The 15,813-nt window shown below is 39.7% G+C and overlaps 1 non-coding gene across 1 annotated transcript; it reads left to right on the forward strand.

Moving 5' to 3' along the window:
* The first annotated feature begins 5,642 nt into the window (after positions 1-5,642).
* Positions 5,643-5,749, forward strand: LOC127078017 (small nucleolar RNA R71). Its single transcript, XR_007787769.1, has one exon. It is a non-coding gene; the product is annotated as a small nucleolar RNA R71 (small nucleolar RNA).
* The last annotated feature ends 10,064 nt before the right edge of the window (positions 5,750-15,813 follow it).

Below are 15,813 nucleotides of genomic sequence, written 5' to 3' on the forward strand. Positions count from 1 at the left end.
TCGGTGGATCTGGAGATACCGTTGAGATTGTCTAATAAAAAGTTCCCACATGCTACTGGGCGAGACTGGGATGCACAAAATAATAGGAAGATCTCCTCTTCACTCAGTAGTGTCTCTGCATCCGGTCTTCCCAGGAAGGAATGTGCTAATATCATCTGAAAATATCTGAAGGTTGGGTTATGTATGACATAAGATAGCTGCGTAGATGGATACTGGCTTCCGCCACCTGATATATCACTCCAAAACTTATCCACTTCCTTACCCAGGAAATATCCCATAGGTGTCTCCGGGATAGCATCAGGAGTGGTCTGGAAACCCAACAGGTCGCCGAACTCTTTCTGGCTGAAGGAGTACTCAACTCCAAAAAGCCTGAAAGCAGCATACCCATCTGGTCCAGAATATGGGTCATAGTCAAATGAACTCAGGAACTCCAAAGTCAGGTTCCTATATGTGTTACTCAAGTCATCAGCAAATTCGTCCCAGTGGAGCTGGTGGCTAAGGAATCGGATACTCGGCTCGATACCTAGTGCCTCCATACAATGCTGATCAGGGTAACGTGTGGGTGCCATAGGGCGCTGATACAGGGCAATGTAGCGCTCCCTCTGAGCATTATCTCTATAGGCAACATGCATGTCATCGAAACCCTGCATCCTATAAAAGTTAAGAAAGTGATCCTGAAAATGCAAATCATTCAAACTTTTAGTCTCTATGCAAAATATGATAAAATAAAATAAAAATAAAAATAAATAAATGCGAAAAAGTAAAATGAAAGAAAAACCATGGGTTGCCTCCCATGCAGCGCTTGTTTAACGTCATTAGCTTGACGATGAGAATTTATACACCTGTAGTAGTAGGAATTGATGGAGCAATCAGGGTGTGGCTTAAGTAGTATGCTGGAATGTCTCCTCCTTCGTAGAGCTTCAGTCTTTGTCCATTTACAATGAATGGACTACAGGTATCGTTCTTGATTTCTACGGCTCCGGATCTCAGAATCTTGGATACTTCGAAAGGACCAGTCCATCTTGAACGTAGCTTTCCAGGGAAGAGTCGCAACCTAGAGTTAAAAAGGAGTACAGGATCGCCTATATCGAAATTTTTCTTTACTATTCTTTTGTCGTGATAGGCTTTTGTCCTCTCTTTATATATTTTTGCATTCTCGTAGGCAGATTGCCTAAGTTCTTATAGTTTATGAATGTCTAGGGTACGCTTTTCTCCAGCGGCTAGGTAGTCTAAATTCAAAGTTTTAATGGCCCAATAGGCCTTATGCTCTAACTCGAACGGTAAGTGACAAGATTTTCCATAGACTAGTTGGTAAGGAGTAGTTCCTATAGGGGTTTTGAAAGCGGTTCTATAGGCCCATAATGCTTCTTGAAGCTTCTGAGACCAGTCTCTCCTAGAAATAGAAACAGTTTTCTCTAGGATTTGTTTTATCTCCCTATTAGATACTTCTACTTGGCCACTAGTTTGTGGGTGGTATGGTGTTGCTACTCTATGCCTAACTCCATATTTTCTTAAAAGTTTGTCAAATATTCTCGATATAAAGTGTGATCCTCCATCGCTTATGATTAAACGTGGTGTTCCAAATCTAGGGAATATATAGTTTTTGAATAGTTTGATTACTACCCTAGTGTCGTTTGTGGGTGCAGCTATAGCTTCAATCCACTTAGACACATAGTCTACAACTACTAAGATATACCTGTTTCCTAAGGATGGTGGGAAAGGTCCCATGAAATCTATACCCCATACGTCAAAGAGTTCTACTTCCTGAATGTTTCTTAGAGGCATTTCATCACGTCTCGAAAATGTTTCCAGTGCGTTGGCATCTATCACACTTGACAATGCAAGCATAGACATCTCGCCACATGGTAGACCAGAATAGGCCAGCTTGAAGAATCTTGGCATATGTCTTAGAGGTGCTCGCATGTCCACCATAAGGTGCAGAATGACAATGCTCGATAATACTATTTACCTCTTCTTCTGGAACGCAACGGCGAAAAATGCCATCTTTACCCCTCTTGAAAAGGAGCGGTTTGTCCCAATAGAAGTTTCTCACATCGTGGAAGAATTTCTTCTTGCGGTGGTAGTCAAGATCAGGGGGTACTATATCAGCAGCTAGGTAATTAACGAAATCTGCATACCAGGGTATGTTACTTATTGCTAAGGAATTTTGGGGGTGCTCATAAGGATCTAGGTTATTATCTTCAATGGTTTCTACTCTAGCTATCAGTCTATCATAGGCGAAATCATCATTTATGGGTACTAGTTCAGGTTTTAGATGTTCTAGCCTAGAAAGGTGACCGGCTATTACATTTTCAGTGCCTTTTTTATCTCTTATGTCTAAATCAAACTCTTGTAGTAATAGAATCCATCGGAGTAACCTGGGCTTGGCATCTTTTTTACTTAATAGGTAACGAATGGCAGCATGATCGGTGTAAACAATAATTTTTGCTCCTACTAGATAAGATCTAAATTTGTCTATAGCGAAAACTACAGCGAGTAATTCTTTTTCAGTTGTTGCGTAATTAAGTTGAGCAGCATCTAGGGTTCTACTGGCATAATAAATGGCATGTAATTTTTTATCTTTCCTTTGTCCTAAAACGGCTCCAACTGCATAATCACTAGCATCGCACATTATCTCAAAAGGTTTCGACCAATCAGGCGGTTTCATAATGGGTGCAGATACTAATGCTTGCTTTAAAAGATTAAATGCGTCATTACATTTTTCGTCGAAAATGAATTCAGCATCTTTCATTAAAAGTCCGGTTAACAGTTTGGTTATTTTGGAGAAGTCCTTAATAAAACGCCGGTAGAATCCAGCGTGTCCAAGAAAGCTTCGGACTTCTCTGATGGTTTTTGGTGGTTTTAGGTTTTCTATAACTTCTATTTTAGCTTTATCTACCTCTATACCTTTTTCGGAAACTATATGTCCTAAAATTATTCCTTCGGTTACCATGAAATGACATTTTTCCCAATTTAGCACGAGGTTCACCTCCACGCATCTCTCCAGGATTTTCTCAAGGTTAGCAAGGCAATCGTGGAAATCAAATCCGCAAACCGAGAAATCGTCCATAAACACTTCCATGATACCATCTAGGTAATCTGCAAAGATTGACATCATGCAGCGTTGGAAGGTAGCTGGAGCATTACAGAGGCCGAAAGGCATTCGTCTGTAGGCAAAAGTTCCATAGGGGCATGTAAAGGTAGTTTTTTCTTGATCTTCGGGGTGAATAGGTATTTGGAAGAATCCAGAGTATCCATCTAGGTAGCAGAAATAAGAGTGTCTGGCTTGACGCTCCAACATCTGGTCTATAAATGGTAAAGGAAAATGGTCTTTCCTAGTTGCTTTATTTAATTTTCTATAATCTATACACATCCGCCATCCTCCTTCTAAACGTTTTGCTACATGTTCGCCTTTATCGTTTTGCACGACTGTGATGCCTCCCTTTTTAGGTACTACATGCACAGGGCTCACCCACTTACTATCTGAGATCTGGTAGATGATACCTGCCTCAAGTAACTTAAGAACTTCCTTTTTAACAACATCACTCATTATAGGGTTTATCCTTCTCTGATGTTCCCTTGAGGGTTTTGAATCTTCTTCGAGCGAAATCCGATGCATGCATACGGATGGGCTTATACCTTTCAGGTCAGAGATATTATATCCTAAGGCTGAGGGATATCTTCGTAAAACGTCTAAAAGTTGGTTCGTTTCCTCTTGGCTCAAGGTAGCACTAACTATAACTGAACGGTTCATCTTTTCATCGAGGAACTCGTATCTCAGGTTCTTAGGCAGTTCCTTAAGTTCTAAGGTTGGTTTCTTAGGGCATGACATAGGATCTGGGGTAAGGGATAAACATTCGTAAAGGTTATCATCGATGTAAGGTTCTTTAAAGTCATCATCTTCCTTTATGGGGGTTGATGGTAACTTAATTGTTTTTATAATTTCTTTTTGTTCTAATTCTCTAACACATTCATCAATGATATCTAAGGCATAACACGAGTCTCCCATCACAGGTGCCATAAGAAATTTCGAAAGTATAAATTCTATTTTCTCGTCACCTACCTCAAATGTCAACTTTCCTTTCTTGACATCTATTATGGCTCCTGCAGTCGATAAGAATGGTCTACCTAGAAGGATTGGTATATCATTGTCCTCTTTGATGTCCATGACAACAAAATCAGTAGGGATAAACAGCTGACCTATCCTAACAGGAACATCTTCTAAAATGCCTATCGGATATTTAACAGATCTATCGGCTAACTGAAGTGACATCTTAGTGGGCTGTAATTCTCCTAAGTTTAATCTCTCACAAACTACTAGAGGCATTAAACTCACACTAGCTCCTAAGTCTAGAAAAGCTTTTTCGATGACATGATTACCCAAAAGGCAAGGAATGGAGAAATTTCCAGGATCTTTATCTTTCTTTGCTAATTTGTCCTCGGAAATAGCATTACATTCCAAAGGCTTCGGATCGTCAAGTCTACGTTTGTTGGTAAGGATGTCTTTGAGAAACTTTGCATAAGAAGGTATTTGGGTGATGGCTTCTGTGAAAGGGATTTCTACATGAAGTTTTTCTATAACTTTAATAAATTTTTGATACTGTTTATTGATCTGGGTTTGTTTGAGTCTTTGCGGATATGGTATAGGTGGTTTATATGGCAGGGGTGGTACGTAAATTTTATCTTTAGGTTCTTCTCCTTTATCTCGACCTTCTTGGTTTTCAGATTCCTCTGGCTCCTTTACTTCGTCCGGGGGTTTGGTACATTCCTTAGAAGTTTCGGGTTCACTCAATCTTGGGTTTGGTGGCTCATCATAAGCGTTCCCACTTCGTAGGGTAATGGCATTGGTTTGTCCTCTCGGATTTTGTTGAGGTTATCCAGGGAATTGTCCTCCAGGTGTAGTCTGAGGGGCTTGGTTTAAAGCTACCTGAGAGATATGGGTTTCAAGCATCTTGGTATGAGTAACTATTTGGTCAACCTTGGTTCCTAACTGAGTAATCAATTCGTTAACATGAATGTTTTGGTTCATGAACTCCTTGTTTTGTTGGGTTTGAGCGGTGATAAAATTTTCCATAATTTTTTCAAGGCTCGGCTTTGGTGGTACAGGTTGCATAAGTTGATTTGATCTAGGGGCTTGATAACTAGGTCTCAGAGGTGCATTATTTTGGATTGGGTTATTGTTTTTATAGGAGAAGTTCAAGTGATTCCTCCATCCAGGGTTATAGGTATTCGAATATGGGTTCCCTTGGGTGTAGTTCACTTGCTCAGAGTGGGTTTCGTTTAATAGACTACATTCTGCAGATTGGTGTCCTTGGGTTCCACATATCTCACAATCCGACGAAACTGCGGCTACAGTATTCGGGTTTATGCACATATGCTCGACCTTAAGGGCTAATGCGTCCATCTTAGCTTGCATCATGTCTATAGAGCTTAGTTCATGCACTCCTCCTTGGGCTTCTTTCTTCTCAACTGTTGCTCGTTCGACTCCCCATGATTGATGGTTTTGAGCCATATCTTCAATGAGGGCGCTAGCTTCAGGATAAGGTTTGCTCATCAGAGCACCGCCTGCGGCAGCGTCGATGGTCATCTTTGTGTTGTAATGAAGTCCATTATAGAAGGTTTGAATGATTAACCAGTTTTCTAAACCATGATGTGGGCATGCTCGTAACAACTCTTTATATCTCTCCCAAGCTTCGAACAACGATTCTCCTTGGTTTTGGGTAAATCTAGTTATATGGTTTCAAAGAACGGCGGTCTTACTCGGGGGAAAATATCTAGCAAGAAAAACTCTTCTAAGGTTATCCCAAGTCGTAATGGAATTGGGTGGAAGGGAATCTAACCACGATAGGGCTTTATCTCTGAGGGAAAAAGGAAATAATCTTAAACGTATTGCCTCAGGAGAAGCTCCATTGGTTTTAAAAGTATCTGTTAATTGAAGAAATATTTTTAAATGCTGGTTTGGGTTCTCAGTAGCGAGACCTGCGAATTGTCTCTGTTGCACTAGTTGCAACAGGGATGGTTTAAGTTCAAAATTATTAGCTGGTATGGTTGGGTTTACTATACTAGAACTAGGTTCTTCGTTAGATGGTTGAGCGAAATCTTTAAGAGGTCTTTGGTTTTGATCTTCGGCCATAGCTCTCTTAATTCTATGAAAGAATAAACGTGCGCGAGCGTAACGTTCAGGTTCCGCCAGAGGGTATACTAAGCTTAAACTTCCGGTGCTGCGAGTTCTTCGCATTGACCGGCGGGAAATAGCCTAAGTCTAAACGATATAACAACAGGAAAATGAAATTTGACGAAATTGGTCCCCGACAACGGCGCCAAAAACTTGATGCGGTGCTTTTCGCAAGTATACGAACGCGTCAGAGTAATATAAAAGATTGTTGAATCCACAGAGACCAAGTGTCAATCTATCGTTATCTGTTATTATGGTGTTTATCAAAGGCAATCAAAATAGGTGTTTTTTAGAGTGTGCAATGAAAAGTAAAGTATGAAATAAAGATATAATTGATAAAGACAGGGTCGAATGTAATTCACGTAATCAATGGATAATCCAAGTACTTGCTAATAGAGCTACTTATGGGCAATGATTCCTACTTTGAAAAGAACTAATTTAACAAGAACTGTCGCTTTCACATATTCAGAACCGAGTTGTACTCCCTAATCAAACCCTATTATTGTCACTTATAAAAAGGCGCGCATTGCGTTAGAGTAGTAAACCTATTTTTAAGAAATATAGTATCTTGACTAAGTTGAAAAGTATTATAACCTGGATTTCTTAACCAAAAGAGGTTCTCACGAACCAGACTCTAAACTTATAAACGCGTCCGAAAATAGTTTTAAAATCTCTTTTCTTCTTAATGTGAAAATCTCCTAATGAACTAAACAAAGCGCTTTCGCTGTTTTTGAAATAGTTAAAAACAATTAAGTTTAAAAGGACGTTGGACGGCTTTCGATCTTACCCAACGAAGTTGAAGTACGGGAAAACTTAAGTTGAAAGTTAAAATAGCCCTTAAGTGTTTCTACGAACAATTGTACGGATTACTGGTTCAATTACGATCCTTACATTCTAACCTTATAAATTTAGCTAGACATGGTAAAGTAAAAGTGCATTAAAATAAATAAAAGTAGTGCGAGTGCGGAAAGTAAATAATTTAAAGCGAGTGCGGGAAATAAATAATTTAAAGCGAGTGCGGGAAATAAATGAAGTAAAGCGAGTGCGGGAAATAAATAAAGTAAAGCGAGTGCGGGAAATAAATAAAGTAAAGCGAGTGCGGGAAATAAATAATTTAAAGCGAGTGCGGGAAATAAATAAGATAAAGACAGGTAATAAAAACCTGCTCCAATCGGAGGGATGAGTAAATTGCAATGCGGAAAAGAAAATGGCGACATGATTAACTTCCTTCCAAAGTGCTCCAAACTCGATTACAGACTCTATCACAGACTTGATTACACGATTGTGGTAACACTCCAATGCGAAGTGATTACCACTATAAAATACTAAATATATGCCTAAGTGAAACAAAGTTGCTTCTGAGTTTACCTCTGCTCTAAGTTTAGATGATTGTAAAAGTGAATTCGCGTTTCTATTTATAAGCAAGTAAAAAGATGGAAATGACTTGGATGCCCTTCAACTTGAAAATAGGAGGGAACCGTTTTTCCTCTTGTGGCGCCCGCCACAAGGCCATGGCGGCCGCCACAAGCACAATATGGGGCGCCTTAGTGGAAGTAGTGGGAAAACGTGGGAGTTGATGGAAGTTGAATTTGACACGTCATGGCAGGGTCTATGGCACCAGCCATGGGGTAGGCCACAAGAACAAAATGCTGAATTTTAGGGTTTTTGGCTCTTTTTCACTCCTTTTCTCAATCGAGGCTCCGATTAAAGTAAAAACCTGAAAACAAAGGAAAACATACCAATAACACAACAAAATGATAATAAAACGACTAGAATGCATGTGAAATCGGAGTCGAAAATACGGTAAATTTCAGTGTTATCATGAGTAAATAGAATTCTTACGTAATATTAAAAAACTCTGAAATGCATCTTCGTAATTATTCTGGAGATGCATCTCTTGACATTATTGGCTATATATCACGGCAGAATCCTTCTCCTTCCTCATTTCTAAAAACCACAAAACTTTCTCAAAGGTTCTTTTGTCAATCAAGTTCAAAATTAATCACCCATGTTCAAAAGGTTCTTTCATCAACATCAAATACATCTGAGACGTCATTTAACATTGAAGTAAACTCTTAATTTGTATGTTTTTGATGTTTTGAAAAGTTTTTTGAGTTTTTATGTAAATGAGAAGAAGTTGATGGTTTAGGTAAGAAATGAGTAGAAATTGCATGAATGATAGTTTATATATACTCTAGAACATATTTGATGGTTAAAAATAATGATTAAACCATTATTTTTGGGGTTTGGTGAGCTGCGTTACCGCCATTGACATACCTAAAAAGTTGTAGAAAATTCTGGATATGCATCTTCGAAATTTTTCAATATTTGGATTGTATAGTAATCGAAGATGTATAGTAATTCGAAAATTTGGATTGTATAGTAATCGAAGATGTATAGTAATCGAAATTTTTCAACATTTGGATTGAATAGTAATTCGAAATTTTGTTTTTTTTTGCTTTTCTTGCTTGTAGGTTTACTTTTACTAATTGTATGATTTACTTACACACATTAGTGTTCATAGAGACGACATACTGATACATGAAAGGATTGCACAACATGCATCAGTCTGGAGGGAGAATAGTCAGGTTTCAAAGGCTCATGTTCGCTCTAGTCCGGCACATGCGGAAACACCAACTTCTAGGGCCCATGCTTCTCCATCTTCTTCTTCCCGTAGAGACAAAAGTCACCTATTAATGCTTCACTGCCTACATCCTCCCGCAGGCGACAGGTTTCACTTATTCAGGCGCTAGAGGTACTCGAGTCATCCATGGTACCTGAGGCACCAATGCCACCCATGTATCAGAGGGACCTCGCGCTAATGAGCCAGTGCCACCTCCAACTAATGAGGCTGCTGAAAATGATGAGCCAATACCACCTCTAGCATTTGGATGAGGCCCTGTAGAGTTGTCATTGTTGCCTCTGTATCCAGACTATACTGCCAGATATTTCTGGGATGAAGAGGTAAAATTAGTGGGATTCATTCTTTTTAAATTACATTTATTATTATATTACAACCTTCTGACATATATTTATTTTTCTGCATGACCATGACTTATTGAAGTTTATTAACCATGGGCGGAAGATTACTGACTTGCCTCAGCCGAATGAGGAGTGGTTTTAGGCTACTTTGTCCATCTCTGGGATGAAGGACTTATGCATGACCAATTATGTTACGGTCAACCACAAGATGCTTAATACATTCGTGGAGAGATAGCACACCGAGACCTCGTCATTTCATCTCCCGCTTGGTGAGATATCTATCACACTCGATGATGTGTTGTGTTTTTTGCATCTTCTGATTAGGGGAAAACTTTTAGATCATATGAGTGAAGCTAGCAGAAATATACCTGAATGCAATGCACGTTCAAACATACAACAAAGTCTCCATCGAACTTTATTTATTCCCAAAGGAAAGGGAAAAAATCAATAAAACCCCGGGCAAAAGAAAATGGGTAAGGATGTCGGTTATGCAAGGGGAAGGTATTAGCATCCCGTTGTACTTAACGAGAATGTTTTGATTGTTCTAAGCTCAAATGGGTGTTATCTAAAGATTATTCGCGAAAGAATAAGGGAAAGGGGAATAATAGATAGAGTGCTTGGAGAGGATTAGGACCCTCATGCCTACGCATCCTTATAGTGCAATAAGGAATTTAGAGCTCTGTAGTTTATAGAACTAATAGTGGGAGATGAAAAAAGTTGTGATAACAATATGGTTTGAACCAAAATATAATGTGGTTTGACTCCAAAAAGGGATGAAATATGAACCCAAGAGTAAAAATGGCATTAACCAATTTGTGGGGAGCCTGAGGCATGTAACCACTGTATATGGTCTGGCCGAAAATAAAGGGAATTAAGTGTTTTGCATCAAGGAAAACATCTCTTGATTCAAAAGCAGAGACAAGATGAAGCTCAAAGAAATAATGTATTTGGCTTAAAGAGAAAGATATATCACATGAAGTGAATGAATGTAGTTGATATTGAATGTAGTTAGTAGTGAATCATGGATATGAATGGTAGGCTAGAGAAATAATCAAGGAAATAATTGAAAGATTTAGTAAAAGTGACCCAAGGGTATAACTTAGAACCAAAGGTAAGGGTATATATGAATCCATAAGAGAAATGGTATTTGAAACCACAGAGTAAAGGTGGCATGAACCAATATGTGGGGGGCCTGAGGCATCATACCACTATATATGGTCTGACCGAAAACAAGGAATTAAGTGTTTGGCATCAAGGCAAACATCTCTTGGCACAACGGTGGACAATTATCTTAAAAGGGTATATATGGAAATCCCAAAGAAAATTGTATCTGGTTTCAAAGAAAGGCAGTATGTCACTAGTGAATGGTTATGATTGAAGATAGATTATGGATCATGAAAGGTATGAATGGTGCCCTAAGGTAGAAGAAAGAATAATTATTATTATGCTCTCCAAGGATTCACATCCTTGTGCCTACGTATTCTCATCGTGCAATAAGAAAGTCAGAGCTCTGTAGTTCGTGGAACTACGAAAACAAAGAAAAGATAGATTGTAAGTAATGAAAAGTATAACTTGCACTAAAAGGCAATGGTAACATGGGAAACGATAAAGTCAAATGAACTTTGAACCAAAGAGTAAAGGTGGCATAAACCAATATGTGGGGGACCTGAGGCACCATACCACTATATCGGAATAGCCGAAAACAAAGGAATTAAGTGTTTAGTATCAAGGCAAACATATATTGGTCCACAAGGTAGACACTGGAATTGCCCTAAAAGGATATGTAACCCAAAGGAAAATGATGATTGGTACAAGGAATATTATATTACTATAGGAGAACAAACAATTTGAAATCGAAAATAAAGGTATATTGAACCCATGAAGGAAGTAAACTTTGAACCAAAGAGTAAAGGTGGTACAAACCAAGATGCGGGGGGCCATATGCATCATACCACTGTATTGGAATGACCAAAAACAAAAGAATTAGGTGTTTGGCATCAAGGCAGACATATTTTGGTTCACAAGGTAGACTCTGATTAAATTATCCTAAAAGGATGTAAATGGAATCCAAACGGATGAGGTATTTGATTTAAAAAGGATTGTATTGATTGGTGAATAACTAATAGATAAGGTAGCTTGCGGAGAATTTGAATCCTCCTTCCCACGTTGATGGGAAAATAGCAAGTGTACTATTTTTCTCACTGTAGTAATAAAAGGGAAATTCCCCGTTTGTCGATCTCAAGGACTGCTTGACGATACAGAGTTTATCGATTGTTTCAATTAGACAAAAGCCTTTGGTTTTTGTGTTGTGAGTAATTATACTACCAATTGCAAATAAATAAAACAAGTAAAAAGGTTGAACGAGATACAAATGAGAGAAGATTGCTAGGGTTCGGTGAATGAAACTTCCTGTAACAGATATAATTTATGAAAGTTTAGACAATATTCCTGTCCAATTAATTTCGGTCCTCAAGGGTATCTATTCCTAATTCCTTAGTGAAAAGACCTTTGATTATGTAACCTAATTACTATGTCCATAAATAATTAAGTTCATACTCAAGCATTCAAATATCAAGAATTACCGGTCAGATAGAAAATCCCTAGTCCTAGGTTATTTTTACTATCCAAAGTTCTTATCCAGATCAATGAATAATCGCTGTCCAGCTTAAACTATTCATATTAATCATCATTCGTTGGTCCGACGAATAAAGCATAAAGAACGGTAATAAGAACAAATCAATGGAAAAGAAGAAATAGTCAATGCACTCATAAACATAAAATCTGTCACATTCAGAATCAAGGTCACCCCCTAGCAATGTGGGGTTTAACTACTCATAATCGAAATAAAAACAAAGATTAACATTGTTGTCATTACAGAATTTCGTGAGGAATCAATCTTCAATCGTCGGAAAACTCTTGAACATATGAATCCTCTGATAATCGTAGAGTCTCCAGCTCTCAAAACGCGTCTTTGTTCTCTCCAAAATCGTCCAACCCCCGGAAAAACAACCGGCGGGCTAAAACAAAAACAACACAGAGCCGCCACCGTGCGTTATTTATCCCAAAAGAGGGAAAGGAAACGCTCAGAGTAAACCTGGGAAAAGCATGGTCTCGTGACCAAAGAGAATGGGATCGGGAGTCGGTTACGCAAGGGGAAGGTATTAGCACCCCTCACGTCCGTCGTACTCGACGGGATCCACGCTCTAAAAGAAAGAAAAGGTTGTTAAACAAACATCATACACACACACCGAAGACAACACAGGTGGGGGAAAAGAGGAAAGGGCTCGCTAGGACATCGCATCCTATGCCTACGTATCTCGTCTGGAACGAGAATCAGAGCTGCCGTAGTTCGGCTCACGCACGCCGAAACAAACACACGCACGAAAAGGCAAACATAGAACCCGAACGCCAATTGTTGGACTTACATCAGCTTCCGAACCAAACAAACCCACACTGGAAACCAGATGCCACTTGATGGACTTATACCGGACTCCAAGCACACAACAAGAGGATACGGAATGCCAATGGCTGGGCTTACATCCGTCTCCTAACTCACACAAGAAGAACAACAAACAACAAGCTACTAAGGAGTCGGGAACTCGAGCCTAGCAACTGTCAAACAAACACACACAAAAAGAAAAAGGGTTTGCCCGGAGAGATCTCGTGCGACCTCCTGCCTACGTACCTCATCTGGTATGAGGATCAGGGCAACGTAGTTCCCCTCAACAGGGGAGAAACTATCTCCTAACCAGAAACAAAGGGAGACACACTACTAGGGAGCTGGACTCGAGCCTAGGTGTTATCATGCATCATTGCCCTATGTTAAGGTTCACTATCTACTTGCACCACAGCAAGCTAATCCTAACCAGGAAAAACAAGCATGCAAGCATAAACACAACAAAGCAAACATTTCAAACAGCACACACTATATCCAGTCAAGTGAGGCTCAAACAAAGGGTCAGACTGCCAAGGCAAGTCATCTGTACAAGGGTAGAGTTAGCTCTTAACCCTGACATTGAGAGTCAGGGTGAAGCCGATGAAAGGTGAGTGAAGATTAGACTCCACAGCTCTTATCCCTGACCAGGGAGAGCTTCAGACAAAGGAGTGTGGGTTCAGAAAGGGGGAACCCTTCTACACTCAAGACACTGACACAACTGTACAACTGTACAAGATCTTGGGTTAATGTCCCAATGCATCAACACAGTGGTGTGAGCAGAGGGACGACTCAACAAGAATAGCAGGGGATGGATTGCACATCCCTTGGGTTCTGTCAATTGCCTTAATCAAGGTCTTTACCTGCTTGGGGACAAAGTTAAACAATCACAATCATCGCCTCTTAAGGAGGACTTCAGACAGGTGCCTGGCCAAGTAACAAGCCAGGTCTTCCAGACTACATGGAGACAAGAGAGTCTACCTCAATTGGTTTATACAACCAAGCAACAGCAAGCAAGTTCTCAAGGAACTGTTAGCAACTAATGTACCTGAAATCAATCAAATACAGTCAGTATACCAGACAAACCAAAAGTAAACAGCAAAAGTCAACAGTTAACACAATGTACAAGCAATGCCATGTGCAAAGCACAGTCAACTCAATTGAGCCAAGCATCCTACAAAACACACAAGTTAGTTTACAACAAGCAACCAAACTCAATTTAATCAACTTGCATTTTTCTCCTTAAGGCATTTGCATCTCAACCTGAAAAGCCAAATCAAATATGAGAAACAAGACCACTAGGCCAAGCCTAGGGTCCAAAGGAGATGAAAAATCCAAAACAGCAAGTGAAAGTTATCCAAAACCACAATCAATCAATTTAGAAACAAATCCAATTGGTCCCATGCTTATATCAATCACCATTATCATTTCATGCACAAAATAGCACCAAATATGCAATTTGCAACCTCAAAGGACCAAACAGAATGATCATCATCAAATCCATACCAAAACATTTCAATAAATTCCACAAAAATTCAAGTCTAAACAGAACACATTCAATGAATATCATATCAAATTTCAGCTCATTTGGATTAAGGGAAGTAGGTCAATGAAAATCATGAAGTTCATACAGGTTCAAACAAGCCAACACAAGGCATCAACACAAGCATCAACTTCCAAAAATCATAAAACAGTGACAATACATGATAAATGAATGGGATCAAAACCACAATGACCTATAATGTGTCTAGAATTCACATGTAAAATTTCACATCCATCCAATTAATGACCAGAATTTCACAAGCCAAATGCCAACATGTGTCACAAAAAATCAACAAATGACCAAACAGAGGGAAAAAATTCCAATCAAATAGGAAATGCCATCAATAAATCCAGAAAAATTCACATGTGTTCTCAACATACATATGCTCATTCATGAAAAAATTTGGCTCAATCCAATGTCCCTAAGCACATCAAATAAAATCATGAAAATCATGAAATTCACCGGTGACTTACTCTTTTTTGCTGAAGAAATTGCAAGATTTGGGGCTGGTACAACTCAGAACTTTGGCACCTTTGAGACCTGATCAGAGGCCAGCCAATTATGATGAAAATGCAAAATGCGAATTCCATTCGGGTGCTCCCGGACATAATGTAGAGAACTGCAAAGCTTTTAAGCACGTAGTTCAAGACTTGGTGGATTCGAAAGCTATCAACTTCGCACCATCTCCCAACGTCAATGCTAATCCCATGCCCGCACATGGTCAAAGGGGGGTGAATGCTATTTTTGGGGAGAGTAGGGTTGGGCTGTCCACTGTTGATCAGTTGAAGACTCCGTTGGCTGAGGTCAAACGGCAGTTGATGTTGAATGGGGTTCACCCGGGCTGTGGTATTGATTGTGCTGAGTGCACTGTTGTTCAGAACGGGTGTGAATTATTGAGGAGGACTGTCCAGGGCCTGATGGACGAGGGGAGTATTTTGATTGAGAAGGCTGATAAGGGAAAGGATGAAGTCTCCACCATAACAATTTATTTTGATCCAGTGGATTTGTCAACTCTTGCTGAGGCGGCTCCAGTTACCATCACGGTACCTGGACCAATTCCGTATGACAAAGATGATGCCGTGCCTTGGCATTATGGTGGAGAGGTCTACTGTAACGGAGAGAAGGTGGAAGACCAGACTGCAAGTGAAACCACCGTGTCAAAGGTGGATAATGCCGGTACCAGCGGTTTCACTCGTAGAGATCCTAGATTTACATCGATGTTCTGGGAAGGTTTGCAGAGGGCTTTGGGAACTAAGCTGAGATTGAGTTCTGCATATCATCCGCAGACTGATGGTCAGACTGAGAGGACGATTCAGTCACTAGAGGATCTGTTGAGGGCTTGTGTTTTGGAAAAGGGAGGTGCTTGGGATTGTTATTTACCTTTGATTGAGTTTACCTACAACAATAGTTTTCATTCGAGCATTGGTATGGCACCGTTTGAAGCTTTGTATGGTAGGAGATGTCGGACGCCTTTATGTTGGTATGAGTCCGGTGAGAGTGTTGTGGTTGGACCGGAGATTGTTCAACAAACTACGGAAAAGATTAAAATGATTCAGGAGAAGATGAGGATTGCTCAGAGTCGTCAGAAGAGTTATCACGACAAGAGGAGGAATGCACTTGAGTTCCAAGAGGGAGATCATGTGTTTCTTCGTGTTACTCCGATAATTGGGGTTGGTCGAG

Source organism: Lathyrus oleraceus, chromosome 4 (genome assembly GCF_024323335.1).
Source record: "Lathyrus oleraceus cultivar Zhongwan6 chromosome 4, CAAS_Psat_ZW6_1.0, whole genome shotgun sequence".
In the NCBI taxonomy this organism is placed as follows: domain Eukaryota; kingdom Viridiplantae; phylum Streptophyta; class Magnoliopsida; order Fabales; family Fabaceae; genus Lathyrus; species Lathyrus oleraceus.